The following is a 24634-nucleotide window of genomic DNA, read 5'->3' as shown; positions in this document are numbered from 1 at the left end:
ATGTTAAATGTAACACTGTCAGTGAGTACATATGGTCCCACTCTACACAGTGTAAAAAGTACACTGATCAAAGTGTTACATTTCTAGTGTTGATTTAACAATGATGAGGGCAAAAAGTTAACAATGTACTAAACTGGCTGGTGTTGATCAAATTTAACACTAAGAGGTAATCAACGCTTTGAGTGTTATAGTGACACTCACTAGTGTTCGTCTAGGGTGGCTACTATTAAGAGTACAAATGTGTTTACTTTATTCAGTGTTAATTTATTTACTCTTCCCCCATGTAAATGTAAATTACATTTTTGTAAAAGCACTTGGAATTTCACAACAAACTCAAGCAAATCTGTTACTTTAATGTTGAATGTTTATTATGACCAAACCATAAGTCTCAGCCCTGGCTTAAACTGTTATCAAGTGACAGTAGGGGACAATGTAGGCAACAACAACACAAAATGACTCCATTTGAAAGGTTTGTGGTACATGATGTCATTTACATGAAATACCTCGCATGGTGGACTTCACTTCAAAACAACTTTAAATGCATGCAAATGATCATCAAAACTTCAGGTTTCAAGAGCTGACCCAACCAAAAAAACATTCCTCTTTCAGAACAATATAGCCTTTATTTTGTAAAATACTGGCATTTCAATGACTACATCAACACATATGACAATATCAAGACGATATTCTATACCATGGGGCTTTACCCATTTAACTGACAAAACATGTGTGTACACTGAGACATTCAGCTTGGCAGCAATCTCATGGCCTTATTTTAGGTCATTGAGCCTGACATCTTTCCTGGACCTATAGCTAGTCTATCCTGGCTGAACATTTCTCAATTATATGCCATGTCATTTTGGTGTTTCTTGGCTAAGGTCATAGTGACATTCTTAAAACTCTTCTGTTGCTTTTTAAAGAAATGATGGTCCCAATATTCCTTATACAACAAGGATAATGTATCATGAAGAGGTGTTTCGGTAACAGATTTCTGTCAGGGAACAGAGACTTGAACAGCCTATGATGTTCAGCAATTAAGTGCTCCAGATAGATAGTTATGCCCTCTGTTAGAATAGGAGAAAACACAATATTTACAATTTGTAGTAGCAACAGAAACAGCTGCCAGTATTTATCATCTTTCTGTACCAGATCACCAAATATTGATGGCATATTACGGAGAAGACGCCAAGACTGAATAGCATTTAGACCCACATCATTGCTCCCATCATCCAATTTGAGTGCAGGTGGATGATTCCTCCTCTCTGTGTATTCACAGTTAAATGAATGAACTCTACCATACACATCATTATCAGTCACAAAGTTGGCTTGTATATACTGTAACACAAGTTTTACTTAAAATTGTACAACTCCTTCTAAAATGTCATGTATTATATCAACATAAAGTAGTATTGAAGTACTGCAGAGAGTTCAATAAGCAAGCATACTTCACACTGTACACATGAGGTAGTTTTGGGTTTGACTGAATAGTTTGACAATGGTCTGAGTGTATGTGTTTTGTTCGCAAAGTCACTCTTGGGTCAAGCTCAGAGAACACAGTTTGAAAATCCACTTTCTCAGTGAGGCAAAAAAACGGCAACAATAACGAGCACTAAATGATTCCATAAAACCAAACAGGCATTGCATAGCAAAATTTCCTCCAGTTACTTGAACAATACTGCCGTGTATACGACCACTGAAGAAGGGGACTTCAATACCTTCAGTCTCAAGCACTTTAAAATCGCTTACTATTGGCTCATGAATGGAATCAAATCCATAAGTGTTAAGGTCCTGGGTATAGGAGAGTGTACATAAGTTAAGGTCCTGGGTATGGGAGAGTGTACATAAGTTAAGGTCCTGGGTATGGGAGAGTGTACATAAGTTAAGGTCCTGGGTATGGGAGAGTGTACATAAGTTAAGGTCCTGGGTATGGGAGAGTGTACATAAGTTAAGGTCCTGGGTATGGAAGAGTGTACATAAGTTAATATTTACCAACATTGAATTAAACTTTGGGGTAACATTTCTCAAAGTAAAGTATATACCTCCCAACTTGTGAATACCTTTTTTTGATCCCAATGGATTAGCAGTCTCAAAGTCATCATAAAATAGTTGAATTTGCGATGCATTTTTCTCTTTAGAAAAGAGAGGATGCCTCTTCATATATAGTCCATCTTCCAAATCAAAGTAAACTCCATATTTTGTGCCCCGAGTTTAACATGCCACTTGTGTTTGAGTTCTTCAAAATTGATTGCAATGTCTGGAGAATTGGAACGTAAGAACATTTATCATGTCACGTTCTGACCTCTATTTCCTTTGTGTTGTATTTATTTAGTATGGTCAGGGCGTGAGTTGGGTGGGCAGTCTATGTTTGTTTTTCTATGTTGTGGGGCAGTTCTATGTTTTCGGCCTAGTATGGTTCTCAATCAGAGGCAGGTGTCATTAGTTGTCTCTGATTGAGAATCATACTTAGGTAGCCTGGGTTTCACTGTGTGTTGGTGGGTGATTGTTCCTGTCTTTGTGTTTGCACCAGATCGGGCTGTTTTGAGTTCTCACGTTTCTTGTTTTCGTTAGTTTGTTCATGTATAGTGTCTTCATTAAAATACAATGAACAACCACCACGCTGCGTTTTGGTCCGCTTCTCCTCCTACAGACGAACGTCGTTACATATCAGTTCTGACTATTTGATCATGACTTCCAGTAGTTGTGTTTCTTCTATTATCAAATCTAACACCAAGGACTTTCTCAACTGGTTGAACTGTTCCCCATTTTTGTATGAAATAAGCACTTAGTTTTGATACCAAATTCAACAATATGAAAGGATTTTCAATATCCTGAAAAGAATGTTGGATTTTTTTGACAGTTCCTGTGTCTTTTGAAGATATACATGTAAGAGCGGTTGCTTTAGCTTGACCTTGTATCTCTTGAACTGCTTCTTCCATGGAAGATACAAAACTATTTGCAATCGTCTGACCTATACCTGCAGCCTGCAGTTGTGCAATAGCAGACGCACACGTATCAAGTGTGTTCTTGTTAGATATTGGTAAAACATTGTTACAACTAGAATTGGAAGGAAAATCAGTATTACTTGGCTGATTATCAACAGCTGTATTAGCATCCAAGTTAGTGTTTAACAAAATTTGACAGTCTCCAGAATGTGCCTTGTTCAAATGCTTCCTAAAGCCTGAAAATGTACCAAATACACGACAACAATCTGCTTGACCACATTTTAGTCTAAGTTCTAACAGGGCACATTCCATGCATCAAATTGAGATGCTTCACGATCAAGTTGGTACTTCCATGACTAGTTTGGCAAACAAGCCATATCATCATAACCTAATCAGCATTAGTGCAGCAGTTTAGCTCTGAGCTAAGCAACCCTTGGAGTCTCCTTAACCTTCTCAATGTCTATGTTGTACACAGTTGTCTGTAAGAAGGTGTACATGTTGCACAGCATTGTATTGTAAGCAGTACCAAAAGCTAGGTGACTCTTGAAAAGCTCATTGATGGCACCAAGAGCGCTCGTTGACTTGCACGGCAAGGCTCACTTCTCCAGGATGATGAAGTAAGCATGGATGCTGCTCTTCCTGGTCCCGACTGCAAGAATATATGGTTGGCAGCTCTGGTCAATCGCATCAAGGTGCTCCTGTATACTGGTTCCTGCCTGAAGATGACAAAAACGAACACCATCATTAGTTCATCATAACGGCTGCAGCACTGTCCAAGAATAAGAATGCCAATACAAACCTTTTAGAATATCACAAGATGCTGTTCAGCTTGGGATGCAGACATGTTGTCTGGTCTTTTGCATCCGTACGATGATGGAGGAATCAAACGGGGCAAGAGAAGTATGGAGGAAAGGTCATCGTCCCATCCTAAACAAAGAAGAGATCCTGATTAAAATGGTCAATTCCATCATCAGCGACATTAACCTGTCTACGATACTGGTTCCCAATTGGGGATCAACCCTCCCACGTTCAGCTGAAACGGTGGCGCATGGAACGCAAAAATATTCTTAAAAATATTTAACCTCCACACATTAACAAGTCCAATAGCTCAAATGAAAGATAAACACCTTGTTCATCTAGCCAGCAAGTCAGATTTCTAAAATGTTTTACGGCGAAAACATAGCACATATTTATGTAAAACCACCACCAGACACAGCTCATTTGAATAGCCAAAACATGCAATCAACAAACGCAGGATAAAAAAATAAATCGCTCACTAACCTTTTGAAAATCTTCATCAGATGACAGTAATATGACATGTTACACAGTACATATATATTTTTTTCAATATCAATTTATATCCATAAATGTCCATTTACAGTGAGTTCACGTTCAGAAATTACTCAAAAATGCCCGCAGGAAATCTATGTAGCGCGGCAAGATAACGTAAATAGACATCACAAACTTTGACTAAATATACATGTTCTACATATAGTTAGAAAGATACACTGCTTCTTTATGCAACCGCTGTGTTAGATTTATTTTTAACGTTACAGAAATCGCACACTATTCCATATGCTGAGACAGCGCTCAGTTCCAAGCTACATTTCCACGTAATGTTGGAGTCAACAGAAACACAGATTTAAGTGTTACGGTGAGTGAATGAGGACCCAAAAGCGAACTAACTTAAACAGAGCTTCTTTAATAACCAAACATAGGTAGGCTCAGATAGACCGGCAGATTCCGACAGGACAGGACAAGGTTACAGCAAACATGACGATAGTCTGGCTCAGGCATGAAACACAACAAACAAGAATCCGACAAGGACAGGAACAAAAACAGAGAGAGATATAGGGGACTAATCAGAGGGAAAAGGGGAACAGGTGGGAGAAGGGGTGACGAGGTAGTCAAGAGGAGACAAGGAACAGCTGGGGGAAAGCGGGGGAGAAAAGGTAACCTAATACGACCAGCAGAGGGAGACAGGGTGAAAGGAAAGGACAGAAAGACACAACATGACAATACATGACAGTACCCCCCCACTCACCGAGCGCCTCCTGGCGCACTCGAGGAGGAAACCTGGCGGCAACGGAGGAAATCCTTGATCAGCGCACGGTCCAGCACGTCCCGAGAGGGAACCCAACTCCTCTCCTCAGGACCGTACCCCTCCCAATCAACGAGGTACTGGTGACCACGGCCCCGAGGACGCATGTCCAAAATCCTGCGGACCCTGTAGATGGGTGCGCCCTCGACAAGGATGGGGGGGGGGGGAAGACGAGCGGGGGCGCGAAGAACGGGCTTGATACAGGAGACATGGAAGACCGGGTGGACGCGACGAAGGTATCGCGGAAGAAGAAGTCGAACTGCGACAGGATTAATGACCCGAGAAATACGGAACGGACCAATGAACCGCGGGGTCAACTTGCGAGAAGCCGTCTTAAGGGGAAGGTTCTGAGTGGAGAGCCAAACTCTCTGACCGCGACAATGTCTAGGACTCTTAGTTCTACGCTTATTAGCAGCCCTCACAGTCTGCGTCCTATAACGGCAAAGTGCAGACCTGACCCTCTTCCAGGTGCGCTCGCAACGTTGGACAAAAGCCTGAGCGGAGGGGACGCTGGACTCGGCGAACTGAGATGAGAACAGCGGAGGCTGGTACCCGAGGCTACTCTGAAAAGGAGATAGCCCGGTCGCAGACGAAGGAAGCGAGTTGTGGGCGTATTCTGCCCAGGGGAGCTGTTCTGACCAAGACGCAGGGTTGCAAAAAGAAAGACTGCGTAAGATGCGACCAATAGTCTGATTGGCCCGTTCTGCTTGACCGTTAGACTGGGGGTGAAAGCCGGAAGAGAGACTGACGGAAGCCCCAATCAAACGGCAAAACTCCCTCCAAAATTGAGACGTGAATTGCGGACCTCTGTCCGAAACGACGTCTGACGGAAGGCCATGAATTCTGAAAACATTCTCGATGATGATTTGTGCCGTCTCTTTAGCAGAAGGAAGCTTAGCAAGGGGAATGAAATGAGCCGCCTTAGAGAACCTATCGACAACCGTAAGAATAACAGTCTTCCCCGCTGACGAAGGCAGTCCGGTGACAAAATCTAAGGCGATGTGAGACCACGGTCGAGAGGGAATGGGAAGCGGCCTGAGACGGCCGGCAGGAGGGGAGTTACCGGACTTAGTCTGCGCGCAGACCGAACAAGCAGCCACGAAACGACGCGTGTCATGCTCCCGGGTGGGCCACCAAAAACGCTGGCGAATGGAAGCAAGCGTACCCCGAACGCCAGGGTGGCCGGCTAACTTGGCAGAGTGAGCCCACTGAAGAACGGCCAGACGAGTAGGAACGGGAACGAAAAGAAGGTTCCTAGGACAAGCGCGCGGCGACGGAGTGTGAGTGAGCGCTTGCTTTACCTGCCTCTCAATTCCCCAGACAGTCAACCCGACAACACGCCCCTCAGGGAGAATCCCCTCGGGGTCAGTGGAGGCTACTGAAGAACTGAAGAGACGAGATAAAGCATCAGGCTTGGTGTTCTTAGAGCCCGGACGATAAGAAATCACGAACTCGAAACGAGCGAAAAACAGCGCCCAACGCGCCTGACGCACATTAAGTCGTTTGGCAGAACGGATGTACTCAAGGTTCCTATGGTCAGTCCAAACGACAAAAGGAACGGTCGCCCCCTCCAACCACTGTCGCCATTCGCCTAGGGCTAACCGGATGGCGAGCAGTTCGCGGTTTCCCACATCATAGTTACGTTCCGACGGCGACAGGCGATGAGAAAAATACGCGCATGGGTGGACCTTGTCGTCAGAGAGGGAGCGCTGAGAAAGAATGGCTCCCACGCCCACCTCTGACGCGTCAACCTCGACAACGAACTGTCTAGAGACGTCAGGTGTAACAAGGATAGGAGCGGATGTAAAACGATTCTTGAGGAGATCAAAAGCTCCCTGGGCGGAAACGGACCACTTAAAGCACGTCTTGACAGAAGTAAGGGCTGTGAGAGGAGCTGCCACCTGACCGAAATTACGGATGAAACGACGATAGAAGTTCGCGAAGCCGAGAAAGCGCTGCAGCTCGACGCGTGACTTAGGGGCGGGCCAATCAATGACAGCTTGGACCTTAGCGGGATCCATCTTAATGCCTTCAGCGGAAATAACAGAACCGAGAAATGTGACGGAGGAGGCATGAAAAGTGCACTTCTCAGCCTTCACAAAAAGACAATTCTCTAAAAGGCGCTGGAGGACACGTCGAACGTGCTGAACATGAATCTGGAGTGACGGTGAAAAAATCAGGATATCGTCAAGGTAAACGAAAACAAAGATGTTCAGCATGTCTCTCAGGACATCATTGACTAATGCCTGAAAGACAGCTGGAGCGTTAGCGAGGCCGAAAGGAAGAACCCGGTATTCAAAGTGCCCTAACGGAGTGTTAAACGCCGTCTTCCACTCGTCCCCCTCCCTGATGCGCACGAGATGGTAAGCGTTACGAAGGTCCAACTTAGTGAAAAACCTGGCTCCCTGCAGGATCTCGAAGGCTGAAGACATAAGAGGAAGCGGATAACGATTCTTAACTGTTATGTCATTCAGCCCTCGATAATCTATGCAGGGGCGCAGAGACCCGTCCTTCTTCTTGACAAAAAAAAACCCCGCTCCGGCGGGAGAGGAGGAGGGGACTATGGTACCGGCGTCAAGAGCTACAGACAAATAATCCTCGAGAGCCTTACGTTCGGGAGCCGACAGAGAGTATAGTCTACCCCGGGGGGGAGTGGTTCCCGGAAGGAGATCAATACTACAATCATACGACCGGTGTGGAGGAAGAGAGGTGGCCCTGGACCGACTGAACACCGTGCGCAGATCGTGATATTCCTCCGGCACCCCTGTCAAATCACCAGGCTCCTCCTGTGAAGAAGAGACAGAGGAAACAGGAGGGATAGCAGACATTAAACATTTCACATGACAAGAGACGTTCCAGGAGAGGATAGAATTACTAGACCAATTAATGGAAGGATTATGACAAACTAGCCAGGGATGGCCCAAAACAACAGGTGTAAAAGGTGAACGAAAAATCAAAAAGAAATGGTTTCGCTATGATTACCAGAAACAGTGAGGGTTAAAGGTAGCGTCTCACGCTGAATCCTGGGGAGAGGACTACCATCCAGGGCGAACAAGGCCGTGGACTCCCTTAACTGTCTGAGAGGAATGTCATGTTCCCGAGCCCAGGTCTCGTCCATAAAACAGCCCTCCGCCCCAGAGTCTATTAAGGCACTGCAGGAAGCTGACGAACCGGTCCAGCGTAGATGGACCGACAAGGTAGTGCAGGATCTTGAAGGAGAGACAGGAGTAGTAGCGCTCACCAGTAGCCCTCCGCTTACTGATGAGCTCTGGCTTTTACTGGACATGAAGTGACAAAATGACCAGCAGAACCGCAATAGAGACAGAGGCGGTTGGTGATTCTCCGTTCCCTCTCCTTAGTCGAGATGCGGATACCTCCCAGCTGCATAGGCTCAGCTCCCGAGCCGGCAGAGGAAGATGGTAGTGATGCGGAGAGGGGGGCAACGGAGAACGCGAGCTCCTTTCCACGAGCTCGGTGACGAAGATCAACCCGTCGCTCAATGCGAATAGCGAGTTCAATCAGGGAATCCACGCTGGAAGGGACCTCCCGGGAGAGAATCTCATCCTTTACCTCTGCGCGGAGACCCTCCAGAAAACGAGCGAGCAAAGCCGGCTCGTTCCAGCCACTGGAGGCAGCAAGAGTGCGAAACTCAATAGAGTAGTCTGTTATGGATCGATTACCTTGACATAGGGAAGACAGGACCCTGGAAGCCTCCTCCCCAAAAACAGATCGATCAAAAACCCGTATCATCTCCTCCTTAAAGTCCTGATACTGGTTAGTACACTCAGCCCTTGCCTCCCAGATTGCCGTGCCCCACTCACGAGCCCGTCCAATAAGGAGAGATATGACGTAGGCGACACGAGCAGTGCTCCTGGAGTAAGTGTTGGGCTGGAGAGAAAACACAATATCACACTGGGTGAGGAACGAGCGGCATTCAGTGGGCTCCCCAGAGTAACACGGCGGGTTATTGATTCTGGGCTCCGGAGATTCGAAAGCCCTGGAAGTGGCCGGTGGATCGAGGCGGAGATGGTGAACCTGTTCTGTGAGGTTGGAGACTTGGGTGGCCAGGGTCTCAACGGCATGTCGAGCAGCAGACAATTCCTGCTCGTGTCTGCCTAGCATCGCTCCCTGGATCTCGACGGCTGAGTGGAGAGGATCCGAAGTCGCTGGGTCCATTCTTGGTCGGATTCTTCTGTTACGGTGAGTGAATGAGGACCCAAAAGCGAACTAACTTAAACAGAGCTTCTTTAATAACCAAACATAGGTAGGCTCAGATAGACCGGCAGATTCCGACAGGACAGGACAAGGTTACAGCAAACATGACGATAGTCTGGCTCAGGCATGAAACACAACAAACAAGAATCCGACAAGGACAGGAACAAAAACAGAGAGAGATATAGGGGACTAATCAGAGGGAAAAGGGGAACAGGTGGGAGAAGGGGTGACGAGGTAGTCAAGAGGAGACAAGGAACAGCTGGGGGAAAGCGGGGGAGAAAAGGTAACCTAATACGACCAGCAGAGGGAGACAGGGTGAAAGGAAAGGACAGAAAGACACAACATGACAATACATGACATTAAGCATAAATATTCCCTTACCTTCGATGGTCTTCGTTCAGAATGTTCTGGAAGGCTTCATACTTACCCAATACATCGTTTGGTTTCAAGTCTTGCGTCTTTGTATTAGCTACTGCTAATAACATCAGCTGAAATGCACCCAAAACGTCCTCTGGTCCGGAAAAGTTGCGCATCAAAACTTCAAAATGACATATTATATGTCGACTAAACAGGTCAAACTAAGTGCAGAAGCAAGCTTTATGATGTTTTAGACACGCAAAACAAACTTCAATTCAATCGGCCATCGTCTGCCCTTCTCTTGAGTGCTGGAACAAAGGAATGGCTGGGACCAATTCGCGCCCATACGCACAGCCTATTCTCTCGTGGCACGCACTAATTTCACTCCCATAGGGTCAATTCTCGCGGGATTTGAACGATTCAAAGCTCTACTGAAAGAGGACATCTAGCGGAAGAGATAGAACGTGTCCCCAGAATCATAACTGGTTGGGAAGGGTGGGGGCCATGACGTCAAAGTTGCTCCAACTTTCATAGCCACAAAAACTAGTTTGGAAGAATGCCTGCCCTGTGAGTTCTGCTATACTTACAGACATAATTCCAACGGTTTTAGAATCTTTAGAGTGTTTTCTATCCAATAATAATTTTTATTTGCATATATTAGCAATTTTTGACAGATTTTTTTTCCAGTTTACTAGGGGTACCCAATCTCTCCAAAGGGGGCGTATGTCTGCCATATCCTTAACAGGTTTTAACATTTCAGAGTTATTTGAAATATAAATTATAAATTATGATAATCTAACCGTCAGCATTCGCATCAGGTCCCTCATAAACTGCAGATTCTGCCATCTGGATCAACTCCTGAAGTTCAGCTGAGTGGCCTTGCTTAGGGTCTTGCTTAGCGTGATCTTTTGCTTGAATGTAGTTGGCCACCTCTTCAAAAACTTGGCTGATGTTTCATCTCCAAACAGGAGCACAAAATCCTGTTCAATCTGATTTTTTTTTACAAAGAACAAAACATTAGTTGTGTGCAAGTCAATGTCTTTCTCATAAAACATTCCACATGAACCTCCAAAACAGAGTTTGAGTAAATCACCAGCCTACACATTAATTGAACTACTATTACGGAAGTGTTGTTGTTGTTTAAATTTACTGGCCAACCTGAATTGGCATCTATAGATTAAACACAATTTATACAATTTAAAACTGTTCTTTAACAAAAGTCTTACCAAGCCCTTCACATCCAGAAAGCGTGGACATTTGGTTTGGACGGTGGAGCACTGAAAGGTCAATTTCATCTTCTCTTTGACTGTTTCTTCATCAGAAGAATGCTGCACTGGTCTTCACTCAGGGTAACCAAAGTGGATGGACTGGACTCCCTCTCGGCAGTTGGCCCTCCAGGGTATAGTTGAGTGGGCTGTTTCTAAGATGAAGCCAAATTCCTCTGAACGGTTTTGATTCTATACGAGAGGTACCCTTTTCCACTATTAGGGTTGTAATAATGTGCCTTAAGAAAATGAAAATGGTTGCTAATCTTGAAAGAAAAATCAATAACCAAGTCCCATTTGCTCAGATACCATACCAGACTAATTAAATGCAGATGCCCTTTATCAGTTGTAATGTATACTTACAGTGGCAAGAAAAAGGATGTGAACCCTTTACGCTTTCTGGAGTGGCACAGTCAGAGTTCTGACCTCAACCCGATTGAGATGCTGTGGCATGACCTAAAAAGAGCAGTTCACACCAGACATCCCAAGAATATTGCTGAACTGATACAGTTTTGTGAAGAGGAATAGTCCAACATTCCTCCTGACTGTTGTGCAGGTCTGATCCACAACTACAGAGGTTGAGGTTGGTTGAGGTTATTGCTGCCAAAGGAGGGTCAACCAGTTATTAAATCCAACGGTTCACATACTTTTCCCACCCTGCACTGTGAATGTTTACACGGTGTGTTCAATAAAGACATGAAAACGTGTCCTTGTTTGTGTTATTAGTTTAAGCAGACTGTGTTTGTATATTGTTGCGACCTAGATGAAGATCATATCAAATTTTATGACCAATTTGTGCAGAAATCCAGGTATTTCCAAAGGGTTCACATACTTTTTCTTGCCAATGTACATATACATTTGCAGGGTAGGGATCCTTCAGGTATGGGAACAAGGAGACGATGCCTTCTGCAAACGTTTCTTGCACTCTGCACGGTGGTGATGTCCTGACAAGAATATAATGTTATGTTTAGGCAGCAATCATAATCTCCACAAGCAGCATTGGTCCCCAGTCAGCTAAATATCAGGGTTGATTTTTGAAGCAGTATCATGCCCATCGAGTTTTATACAAGATAAATCTTCTACCAATAGCAGTGGATGGTCAGCAGTAGCCTAACCAATTATGTGACTGAGATACTGATACAGAAGTCATTTTTAACATGCATCAGATATGGGAGCAAGTAATGCTCAACCATTTTCATTATGAATATTTTGTTTAAACTTACCTGTTAGTCTCTGTCATCGCCGAAACAAGAATGTTGATCATCTTTCATTTGGTGCAGTCAGTCAGGCTTTTAGTTTTGGAGTATTCTTTGATGACAACCTCTCCACCAGGTTTTCTCTTCAGTATGCTCTCCATTAGCTGTAAAAAAAAGCAGTAAAAATTCAATTTGATGGCAAGTGAATTGAAGAATGAATGACCCACAAGTCGAATTTTCAGTTAAAATTTGAATAAATAAACAACTGACCTTAAATCAGATTAGTCCTCAATATATAGTAAGCTGCTGAAATAAAGAGAACAAACTAGTATGAGGCTAAAAAATCTCGGTGCTGAAATGAGACACATGCCCCTGTCCTGTGCAGACTAACTGCACAGGACAGGGGAGAGCTAGTTAGCAAATCTAGCAAATACATGCAAAAAGTGAAACGCTGGTAACTCTAAAATTAGCTGCACACACACAATCAAAACCGTTAGGCGTTTTATGTTACACTGTAGTCTGACAACCAAGTATCAAGTATTTAAATTAAAAGAGCTAAATAATATCAGTGGAATAACTGTTTAAACCTCACCTGTGCGTGGAACAAATTAGGATTTTGTTGATCCAACAATGGCGTCGAGAAAAGAGGACATTTGAAGGCAGAAACTGAATTTATGGGCGGGGTTGTGATGATATTTACACTTACCGAGTAAAAGTCTACACTAATAGAGTAAAATGTTATACCTTAGCAATAACACCAGTTATCAGCACTGACTATAGGGGTCATTTGGCACTGCCAGTTGCTAAAACAATCTATGGGAGTCTATCACTTTAGACACAGTGAATGTAACACTGGAGGTTTTACTGTGTATTCAGAACCCTTGACTTTTTCCACGTTTTGTTACGTTACAGCCTTATTCAAAAATGTATTACATCCTTTTTTTCCCGTCAATCTACACACAATACCCCATAATGACAAAGCAAAATACGTTTTATTTATGCACATTTATTAAAATAAAAAAATGGAAATATGACTTTTACGTAAGTATTCAGACCCTTTAATCAGTACTTTGTTGATGCACCATTGCAACGATTACAGCCTCGAGGTGTGCCAAGTGTTACGTCCTTGGCACACCTATATTTGGAGAGTTACTCCTATTGTTCTGTGCAGATACTCTCAAGCTCTATCAGGATGATGGGGATTGTCGCTGCAGAGCTCTTTCCAGGTCTCTCCAGAAATGTTAGATTGGGTTCAAGTCCGGGCTCTAGCTGGGCCACTCAAGGACATTCAGAGACTTGTCTTGGCTGTATGCCTTGGCTGTATGCTTAGGTCGTTGTCCTTTTGGAAGGTGAATCTTCGCCCTAATCTGAGGTCTTGAGTGCTCCGTAACAGTTTTCCGTAACAGTCTCCATAACAATTTTCATCAAGGATAACTCTGTACTTTGCTCTGTTCATATTTCCTTCGATGCAGACTAGTTTCCAGGTCCCTGCATGCTTCACCTTAGGGATAGTGCCAGGCTTCCTCCAGACGTGACGCCAGGCCAAATAATTCAATCTTGGTTTCACCAGACCAGAGAATCTTGTTTCTCATGGCCTGAGAGTCCTTTAGGTGGCATTTGGCAAACTCCAAGTGTCAAGTGTCATGTGCCTTTTAATGAGGAGTGGCTTCTGTCTGGCCACTCTAACATAAGAGCCTGTTTGGTGGAGTGCTGAAGAGATGGTTGTCATTCTAGAAGGTTCTCCCATCTCCAAAGAGGACCTCTGACGCTCTGTCAGAGTGACCATCAGGTTCTTGTTCACCTCCCTGACCAAGGCCCTTCTACCCCGATTGCTCTATTTGGTCGGACGGCCAGGTCTAGGAAGAGTCTTGGTTGTTCCAATTTTCTTCCATTTAAGAATGATGGAGGCCACTGTGTTCTTGGGGACCTTCAATGCTGCATACATTTTTTGGTAGCCTTCCCCAGATCTGTGCCTCAACACAATCCTGTCTCGGAGCTGTCCGGACACTTCCTTTGACTTCATCGCTTGGTTTTTGCTCTGACATGCACTGTAAACTTTGGGACCTTATATAGACAGGTGTGTGCCTTTCCAAAAAATGTCCAATCAATTTAATTTACTACAGGTGTACTCTAAACACATTGTAGAAACATCTCAAGGATGATCATTGGAAAAAGGATGCACCTGATCTCAATTTTGAGTCTCATAACAAAGGGTCTGAATACTTATGAATAAGGTAAGAGTTAATTTCTTAAGAAAATGTGATGTGACTTTCTGCTCTGAATTAAATTGATTATTTACCTTTTCGTGGGCTGTTGTTGCTAATTGCCAATTTGATGGTTCTCAGGTCCCATTATTAGTCACATTAGGTCACATTAACTTCCACTGAGGGCAACCATAAGGAGGCACACAAACACACATATACTCACACAGGAGGGCATGCACGCAGTCACTGAGCACACACACAGATGCACGCACATACACAAATGTGCACTCTCACAAACACATACACACACACACACACTAGACCTTGGCTTAATTAGCGCGACCAACTAAAATCAACCTTCAGAGCGTTTGAAGAAAGTGTATGTATTTCTCAATGTGAACTTGTATTCCTGCCTCCCACTCTTCAGAAATGGGCTGTGTAGCATCTGCAGTATGGCTATTGTCACTGTCAGCCAGAAGAAAGGAAGCAAGGGCATGGTAGAGGAGCATAAGGAAAGGATAGAGGGAAGAGAAGGAGAAGAAGGAGGAGAGGAGGAGGTAGAGGCAGCCAAGAGACTCACCTTCTGAAGCAAACCCCCACGTTAATTACACAAATAAAAAAATAATTTCCTTGATTTGTTTGTTTTTCCCATTTTTCCTCCTTTTTTCTCCCCCTCCCACCTTTTGATTTGTTTATTTATTTATTTGTTTGTTTGTCTATTTATTCCCCCCCTCCTCTCAGGGACTTTTTCCACCATATGGTTGCAGATCAAATAATGTCAAACATTTTGCCCTTGCAAGTTTTTGCAATTTGCAGTTTCCAAACGTGCGACCTGTTGAAAGCAGGAGTGATAATGGACATGCTCTACCCCCCGCAGTCCAAGTCCCACCATATCTCCCTTCAATTAATGCTACAGCGGGAGTTTCATGTAATAACACTTGCGCTTGTGAGTTGTCCGCGTGAGAGGTAGAGGTAGAGAGAGAGAGACAGAAAGAGAGAGATAGAGGGAGGGAAGGATGTAGAGCAGAGGGTAACGAAGAGAAAAAACACAAACAATTACAAATCCTCAAATGTGGTAGGCGGTAGTGGCAGGCCCTGTGTTGTGTGTCCATGTGAATGTTGCATGTCAGCTAAATGGAGCAGAGAGGAGCGGGTGGGATTGGCTGCTGCGTAGGTTCATGGCAAGCTTGTCTATCATTGTTGCCGGGGTGAAATAAAACCTCTGCCAGCGGGAAAGTGGAAGCGTTAACAGCTTTAATTATCCATCGACATGGCGATCACTTTTGGCCTGTCATGGGTGGCTGGCGGAGGGCCCTCTTGTTGGTGTTTGTAATCAGATTGGGCTGTAACTATGTAGACAGGCAGGGGAGGGGAGTGTGAGTGAGTGTGTCCAGGCTGATCACTTAAGATAGACTGTGATATTGGTTGTCTGAAAAGGTCCCCACAACATTGGAATATACCATCCTCGACGCTCACAAAAAAATAAAATAATAATACCCAGCACTGGGATTGAACCTGTCAAGCTCAGAGCTGCAGCAAACTGTTTAGACCACTACACCATCACTGTTCACAATGCTTAATAAGTCACAATCATACTTGATGATACTTGATGGTAATAGTTCATTGTTTGTAATAATTTTTTTTAAGCCTTTCCCCAACCATAGCCCTAACCTTAACTACTTTGAATGAATGACCAAAGCTTAACCTTTCTATTGTAACACCTGTAACTTGGGCTGTTGCAGTAAGCAATACCATCACACCGGCAATCATGAGTCATTCCACATGACTGTTGAGTAACGTTAATCTGCTCTTATGCACTCAGGACATGCATTGTTAGTACCCTAATAACCATTAGGTCGCTAATGGCCTTGTACCCAGGGCTCTAACCACTCCAAAATTAGTGCAAATGCAAGAAAAAAATCACATCAAATACTTAGCATCAAAACTGCTTTTACAACTCACCTCACTGTGATGATCAATTTTAACTAAGAAGTTCAAAAGCAGGTTGAAACTGAGTGGTTAACTTGGTCATTGTGGATGTTGTTTCAAAGCCTAACACAATGAAATGGACAATATCTTCTAAAGTGATGATTAGTTCAAACACCCACATGCATATTAGGGCTTATGAATATGCATATGATTGTGTTGTTATACAATACATAGCCTACAGAATATTTATGCATGGCAGAAAAACATAAAATCAAATTGATTGTCTTTGTACGTAATTGGTCTATACTCCAAAATTAAACACATTTGGGTAATCGTCTTAGAGTGTGGGCTGTCTTATTATGCATACTGGATGGACTGATTTACCTTATGCTCCAACATGTCTATCAAGTAGTCTGGGAGAGAACGTATATCCCTAGGCGATGCTCTTGGATTGTGCAGGGAGGTTTACAATTAGTTTACAATTATAGTGGATTTATATTTGATTTTGAATAACCTAGTAATATGGGATTGTTGTATATTTTCATAATTAATAGGCTGACACAGCATCTTTAGCTACAGAATATCTCTCCACCTTGCGTTTCCATCTCCTCCTCTCTCCTTTATTCCGTTCTCAAACGCGCTGTCAACAGTTTAGTGAAATATTGTCTGTTTTGTTGCGAAAACATGTTACTATCGATGTTCCCGAACAGATTTCCCTTTGTTCCCCAAAATTAAGCACTGGGTAGCAGCAGGAACAGGGTTGGAGAGCCCATGGCATACAGAGTTCGTCCAGAATATCACTTGTCCCACAGAGAGAGAGGCTGCATGCTCCCCAAACAGTGGTTGATTTGTGGAGTGAAATAAGTGTTCTTATATTTATTTCCCAGCTGCTCATGTTAAGCACAGCTCTGCTATAAAACCCTAGTAGCCTATCCAGCGTCATTAAAAAATGGACCAGCGGGAAAGCGCGGTCTCCATTCGCTATTTCAGTGCATGTGGATGAAGTTTTTTTGGTTAACTTTAGTTAGTTATGACAATCGATTTGTACTACTAGTACTATATGCATTGGGATTGTGGTTCATTGTTTAGCTAGCTAGCTAGCTACATGCCTAAACAAAAGACTCCACTTCACCAGATGATTACATGACCCATCAAGTTAGCCAGGTGTGTCTGATGGTGATTACGACCATCTATTGTATAGTCATGCTAAAATATTTGTATCTGGAATTTGTCATTCAGCATCAGTAGAACATGCCACCAGTCATACAAGGAGAATGGTATGATGTCTCCCATTAAAAAGAGAGCTGGCCCAAGCAAGGACAGGTTGCACCTGAAGTATGAGGATTTGCAGTAAGTTGTAAACTTCATCAACAACTATGCAGAGGATAATGCAATAGTCTCATTGTCTCAAGTCGGCCCAGCCTGCCCCGGGACATCTTCCAGCAGGTTTGAGAGAAGCCTCGGATCTCTCAGACATTCCAGCGGAGTACCTGGACCTCCGAGAGGTCTTCAACAAGGCCCGCGCAACTTCTCTCCCTCCAAATCTACCCAACGACAGCGCCATTGACCCTCTCCCGGGCACTACACCCTATCGGGGGCGGTTTTACTCCCTGTCGGGTCCAGAGAACAAGGCTATGGAGGAGTACAATGAGAACTCGCTCGTTGCAGGAAATATTCGCCCATCGGTCTCCCCTCCCCTGTGCCTATGTATCGACTACAGGGGCCTTAATGACATTACTTTTAAAAAAAATGTTACGCTCTACCACTCATCTTTCCGGCTTTTGAACCTCTTCAGGGAGCAAACATCTTCTCTAAGTTGGGCCACTGGAACACCTACCATCTGGTTCGGATACGGAAGGAGATGAGTGGAAAACTGCCTTTAACACGGCTAGCAGGCACTATGAGTACTTAGTTAAGCCATTCGGGCTGACCGACGCTTTCGCTGTGTTCCAGGCGCTGGTCAACGATGTGCTCCGGGACATGCTGAACCGAGAGCCCAGTCTGCCCTCCTCAAGACCACCTCAAGGTATCGATGACAAGCGGATCGCCACCGGACCCCGGCTCCCTGGTATTGTCTCAGGCAGAAGGTACGGCTGTCCACCGGGGATCTGCCCCTCCGGGTGGAATCTTGCAAACTCTCCTCCCAGTTTATTGTCCCTTTTCCCATCTCCAAAGTCATTAGCCCCTCTGCTGTTTGTCTTCTGTTGCCATGTACCCTCCGTATAAATCCCAAATTTCATGTGTCCAGAGTTAAACGCATGTCTCACAGACCTTTGCTCCTGTCTGTCTCTTGCTCCTGTTTCCTGGTCCTAGACAAATCTGGGTCATACCTGAAATATGATAGGTTTATACTAGGGGTATTCTTAATTTCAATCTGGAGTGGTAGTGTGTTCTTAGCGTTCGTAAAACTCATAGCGTTGCAAGATCGTCTGTTCATAAATTCAGAGCATTTCGCTCTCGGAGCATTCAGAGCTCACACTGAATGCTCTGGCCTAGGAGTAAGGGTTGATCCGAGCGTTCTGATCTATCAGCAGCAGTCAAGCACTCAAGCTAACTGGCTAACGTTGGCTAGCTTGCTAGCTACTTCCAGACACAAATGAGAGATCACCTCATTCTGACCAGTTTACTTGCCCTAGCAGAGCCGGTTAGGCTGTTTGTATGTTATCCAGAGCATTGATGACTGCAACTGTGCTTCTGGCAACAATTTTATAAATATTTTTTGCCAACGTTTACTGACACTGTCCATATTCAACGGGTGTTGAGCGTTCGTAAACTCATCAGTTATCCTGTGCTCTGAGAGTGCTCTGAAATCAGAGTAGATAGCCAGAGCGAATTTACCAGCTACGTCTATCAACAGATGTCGCAATGACATCTTGAACATTCTATTGAAATGGTTACTTGCATAGTGGAGTCTTTTGTTTAGAAATGTAGCTAGCTAGCTAGACAATGAACAAGAATCCCAACTCATAAAATAACCGAACTCTACCCTGCATGAATCTGCAGGTAGCTAACCAACCAGGTTCAATGTTAGCGAGCTACTGTAACATTAGGCTATAATTAGCAATGCAAATGGCTCTGAGATGCAAATAATATTATTACACAGATCATATACGTAACGTTAGCTAGCAAGCCGGCCAGCTAATGTTAGCTAGCTAGCTAACAGTACACTTTAACTTGAAATTGACTTTCTGAAAAATTAGAAATGTGCAATATCTGAAAATGTAGCTAGCTAGACTATCTTACCTGTATACATGATTGGATGCTCTTCCTCTTTGTCACGGATGCCATGGTTGCCCTTAGTTTGAAGATGTAATCCGGAGACAGGGGTTTTATACAACAGCCTTCTATGTTTTCTTTTCGACTCTGTCTGCATATTTGCAATCAAATGCCAACATGTTCTTGATCTCCTTAGCTATCATACTCATATCCACTGATTTCAAAACTCGGTCCTCCAGAAACTGGAGAGCAACACTATTGCAGTTCTATTATGTGATATCTTTAAAAAAAATGTGACTTAGAAAGGATTACCAACACATGCTGACCAGCTCATGTTATAGACAGAAGCGGGCTACATGGCAGACCAATCCGAACTCATCTCTCGGCATGTCCAGCCCACTCATTATCTCAGCCAATCATGGCTAGCGGGAGCGTTGCTTTTTTTCCCATTTTTTATTTATATTTACAGATGGCATACATGTTTGTTAATGAGGCTCATGAAAGTTCACATGTTCCACAAGGTATTTCTGCCAAAAACGCATTTTGATAAAAAAGGTTTACCTTCAAATGGCTCTCCTGTGAATTAGCGATACGCGACACATGCCTAGTTTCCTGAAATGAGTCACATATGTCTTATACTATGTCTTACCTGATGTTGGCTATGGCTAAGTTACAGGCCATGAGTTTGGAGGTGAATACTGAAAGGTTATTTGTTTTGTCTTCTTTTTCTGGGTGATCTGTATGTCCGGGATAGTAAAGACTTCTGAGACATGTCCTGTCACCAGGTCCTTGGAATCGTCTGTGCAAGTGTTTGTGGTTGAGTAGTATTGGTTCTACATACCCTGCCGTCAGCAGTCCAATGTCCACTTTGTCCTCTCCATACCGAATCCTCTTGAGTAGGCTACAATCAACTTTTGGGGATGGCAAGAGGCAGGGTGGCACTCAAGGTATGCATGCAGTTTATCCCACGTAGGTTTCTTTTACCCCTAGGTCCTGGGCCCATTTATCTATCTTCCATCCAAAGACTTCATTATTTTTGGGGGTTGAGTATTCCCAGCAATCCTCAAGGATAGACTTCCCTGTGTGATTTGGGGTGTGTCCTTAAATTGATGTCCAATATGCAATAGAACATTTTTGTCACTGTCATCTAACCCATTTCCACTGGGGGATGATTTGGGCTGGGAATTGCCATGGATCTCATGATACAATATAATCGCGATACGTAGGTACCGATTACGATATGTTTTGCAATTCTCACTATTCTCACAATTCTATATGTATTGCGAAGCGATTTGGTACTGTGATTTTATTGCGATTTGATGTTCCAAACATATTGCTCACCATATGTCTGCTGCAGAGGGACAAGAGAGAGCATGAAAAATTGTCATGGAAATAAAAGTTCTGAAAACCAATTTTTTAAATTAATTAGTAAGTCATGAATTATTAATTAATTATTAATTAGTTATTGAACTAGTTAAAATGATTGAGAAAAATACTGGAGTTTTGGTGCAGGTACAGCAAACTAGTGCAAAAATAATATTACGATATTGTCAAATATGTATATTGATATGTAATTGTATCAATTTCTTCCCCACATCACTACCACAGCTTAGTCTTAGGGCAGCAGCTTGGATGACATCTCATATCTGTAATAGCGCTGGGGCCGCAGAGCCATAGGGCATGAGTTGAATTTGGATCTCATAAGAGCAAAATAAACATTAATGTGTGAGGATCGGAAGCCCCCATTAATATCCATTACAAAAAATAATTTGTTGCTTCAAACTGCATGGAAGTTTATGATAAATTTGCTGAAAACAAAATAGTGTGCCACAAAATGCTGCCAGAAGTTTTCAAACGTTTGCCACTAATGGTGAATCTGTGGCAAGCATTTGACAACAATAAAATGTATTGCCACTATTGGCAAGCAGCTCATCAGAGTTTTCATTTCTGTCAGACAATTCTCTCAAGATTCTATTTGAATCTGTGGCAAACCTTTGGCAGCAACATATACTATGTCTTACCTGATGTTGGCTATGGCCACTAGTGTCACCATTTCCGGTGAACACATGAGTTCCAAGACCAGTAACTGTTGATGACTAATCAAGGGGATTAGAAACATCTATTGGAAAATGGAAACCAAGCTATCTAGCTAGCTACAGTACCTACCAAAGTTGTCCCGTGACTGTCTAACGTATAAATAACTTATACAAAAAAATGTATTAGCTAAATGATGCCTAGCTAGCAATGGTATGTTTTATGGGATATAGTGAAAAATATTTTGTTGATACCAGTTTCGATCTGTCAGCGCCCCTGAATGTCTGGCTAGCGCTTAGCTGGTGTCACGCCCTGACCTTAGTATTCTTTGTTTTCTTTATTATTTTGGTTAGGTCAGGGTGTGACATGGGTGATATGTGTGTTTTTGTCTTATTCTAGGGTGTTTGTACTGTCTAGGGATTTTTTGTAGATTTATGGGGTTGTTTATGTTGGTCTATGGTTGCCTAGATTGGTTCTCAATTAGAGGCAAGTGTTTATCGTTGTCTCTGATTGGGAACCATATTTAGGCAGCCATCTTCTTTGGGTATTTCGTGGGTTATTGTCTATGTTATGTTGCACGTTAGCATATTTTTTATATAGCGGTCACGTTCATCTTACTCATTTTGTTGTTTTTGTTCTTCGTGTTCTTCGTGTTCTTCATTAACCTGTTGATGCCAGGCAGATTTACGCCCCCTTTGGAGAAATTGGGTACCCCTAGTAAACTGAAAAAAAAAAATATTAAAAATTGCTAATATATGCATATAATAATTATTATTGGATAGAAAACACTCTAAAGCTTCTAAAACCGTTGGAATTATGTCTGTAAGTATAGCAGAACTCACAGGGCATGCATTCTTCCAAACTAGTTTTTGTGGCCATGAAAGTTGGAGCAACTTTGACGTCATGCCCCCACCCTTCCCGACCACTTATGGATCTGGGGACACTTTCCATCTCTTCCACTAGATGTCCTCTTTCTTTGGAGCGTTCAATCGTTCAAATCGCGCGAGAATTGGCCCTATAGGAGTGGTTGGAGTAAGTGTCGCGATAAAAAAACCTGTGCGTTAGGGCGCGAATTGGTCACAGCCATTCCTTTGTGCCAGCACTCCTGGGAAGAGCAAACGATGCCCGGTTGAATTGAAGTTTGTTTTGCACGTCTAAAACATCATAAAGCTTGCTTCTGCACTTAGTTTGACCTGTTTAGTCGACATATAATGTGTAATTTTGAAGTTTTGATGCGCAACTTATCCGGACCGGAGGACGTTTTGGGTGCATTTCAGCTGATGTTATTAGCAGTAGCTAATACAAAGACGCAAGACTTGAAACCAAACGATGTATTGGGTAAGTATGAACCCTTCCAGAACATTCTGAACGAAGACCATCGAAGGTAAGGGAATATTTATGCTTAAATCTGTGTTTCTGTTGACTCCAACATTACGTGGAAATGTAGCTTGGAACTGAGCGCTGCCTCAGCATATGAAATAGTGTGCGATTTCTGTAACGTTAAAAATAAATCTAACACAGCGGTTGCATAAAGAAGCAGTGTATCTTTCTAACTATATGTAGAACATGTATATTTAGCCAAAGTTTATGATGTCTATTTACGTTATCTTGCCGAGCTACCTAGGTTTCCTGCGGGCATTTTTGAGTAATTTCTGAACATGAGTACACTGTAAATGGACATTTATGGATATATATGGCATATTATTGAAAAAAAAAAAATGTACTGTGTAACATGTCCTATCACTGTCATCTGATGAAGATTTTCAAAAGGTTAGTGAGCGATTTATTTTTTAATCCTGCTTTTATAATTTTATATTTTCTGGGACAAAATGGCTGCCGCTTGTCTTTGTTTCGGTGGTGGTCTAATATAAATGTGTGGTGTGTTTTCGCCGTAAAACATTTTAAAAATCTGACATGCTGGGTAGATGAACAAGGTGTTTATCTTTCATTTGAGCTATTGGACTTAATAATGTGTGGAGGTTAAATATTTTTAAGAATATTTTTGCGTTCCATGCGCCACCGTTTGAGCTGAACGGGGGGGAGGGTGTTCCTACAGAGGAACTCCTGGCATCAACATCAAGAAGAATGTATCTAACCACGCTTTGGTCTACTCCATACGACGATCGTGACAGCTGGCTAATGTTAGCTATCATATTTTTGCACAATTCACGTGATAGGTACCTAGCTAACAAATTACTTGCCTAAAGCTTTATATGTTTTGTAAATGCATGTATTATTCTCATAAATGTAGCCCATATATTCATTATTTGTAACAATTAGATTGCTCATTGCTTTAAATTAAACAAGTAGCTAGCTCATCATGATCATGTATTGTTCCTTCTCTCTTTCTAGAAGCAAACAGTTACCAGGCACAAAGGACAGAGAAACTGAGGACAGGGACTGAGGACAGAGGACAGAGGACAGAGAATTATGTGTGCACCAGCCAGGTCAAGGCTTCTTGCATGCATGGAAGCCTCAAGAACCTTCTCAAGCGAGATCAGTCAGGATTACCACACGATATCTTACAGCAGAAGCTCTGCAAACATTTCAGTAGGATTGAGCTTAAAGGAAAGAAGATGAGGAAAGTGTCACTTCTATTGACACCTGACATGCTTCATGTCGTCACACTCTTAGTAAAACAATAAAAACGTGGTGTGCAAGATAAAAACAAGTTTTTCTTTGGAATTCCGGGAGGTTTAACATACTACATAGGGTCTGACTGCCTGAGGGATCATTCAAAGCCATCAACAAAGCTCCACAAGCAGGTTACTTCAACCTCTCAGATCATAAACCTGACAAGCAACTAACTGGACCAGTTGGTGGATTTCATTTGACATGATATTAGAGTTTAAAGAGTTCCTTCGTTTACCAGAACCAAGAATTCAGGTTGTTAAAATGTGCAAGCTATTGATAGCTATGGAAAGAGGAAAGATTACGAGAGTTAAGGAGAGTTTACAGTCTAACCAGACACTTAGGTATTTGTAGTTGACCACGTATTCTAAGTCAGAGCCGTCCAGAGTAGTGATGCTGGACGGGCGAGCAGGTGCTGGCAGGGATCGGTTGAATAGCATGCATTTAGATTTCCCTGCGTTTAAGATCAGTTGGAGGCCACGGAAGGAGAGTTATATGGCATTGAAGCTCGTCTGGAGGTTAGTTAAAACTAGTTAGGGATAGG

The 24634-nt window shown here is 43.1% G+C and overlaps 1 pseudogene across 1 annotated transcript; it reads right to left on the bottom strand.

Moving 5' to 3' along the window:
• Positions 1–2986: 2986 nt before the first annotated feature.
• Positions 2987–12350, bottom strand: LOC149984570 (uncharacterized; annotated as a pseudogene). Its single transcript, XR_016494966.1, has 6 exons — positions 12104–12350; positions 11731–11824; positions 10842–11119; positions 10416–10604; positions 3742–3869; positions 2987–3658 (listed from the first exon to the last, which is right to left on the bottom strand). The product of XR_016494966.1 is annotated as an uncharacterized LOC149984570 (transcript).
• Positions 12351–24634: the final 12284 nt, after the last annotated feature.

This window comes from Oncorhynchus mykiss, chromosome 3 (genome assembly GCF_057628025.1).
Source record: "Oncorhynchus mykiss isolate SJ-2025 chromosome 3, ASM5762802v1, whole genome shotgun sequence".
NCBI classification, from domain to species: domain Eukaryota; kingdom Metazoa; phylum Chordata; class Actinopteri; order Salmoniformes; family Salmonidae; genus Oncorhynchus; species Oncorhynchus mykiss.
The sequence above is the reverse complement of the archived record's forward strand: the minus strand, read 5'-3'. Positions and strand labels throughout refer to the sequence as shown.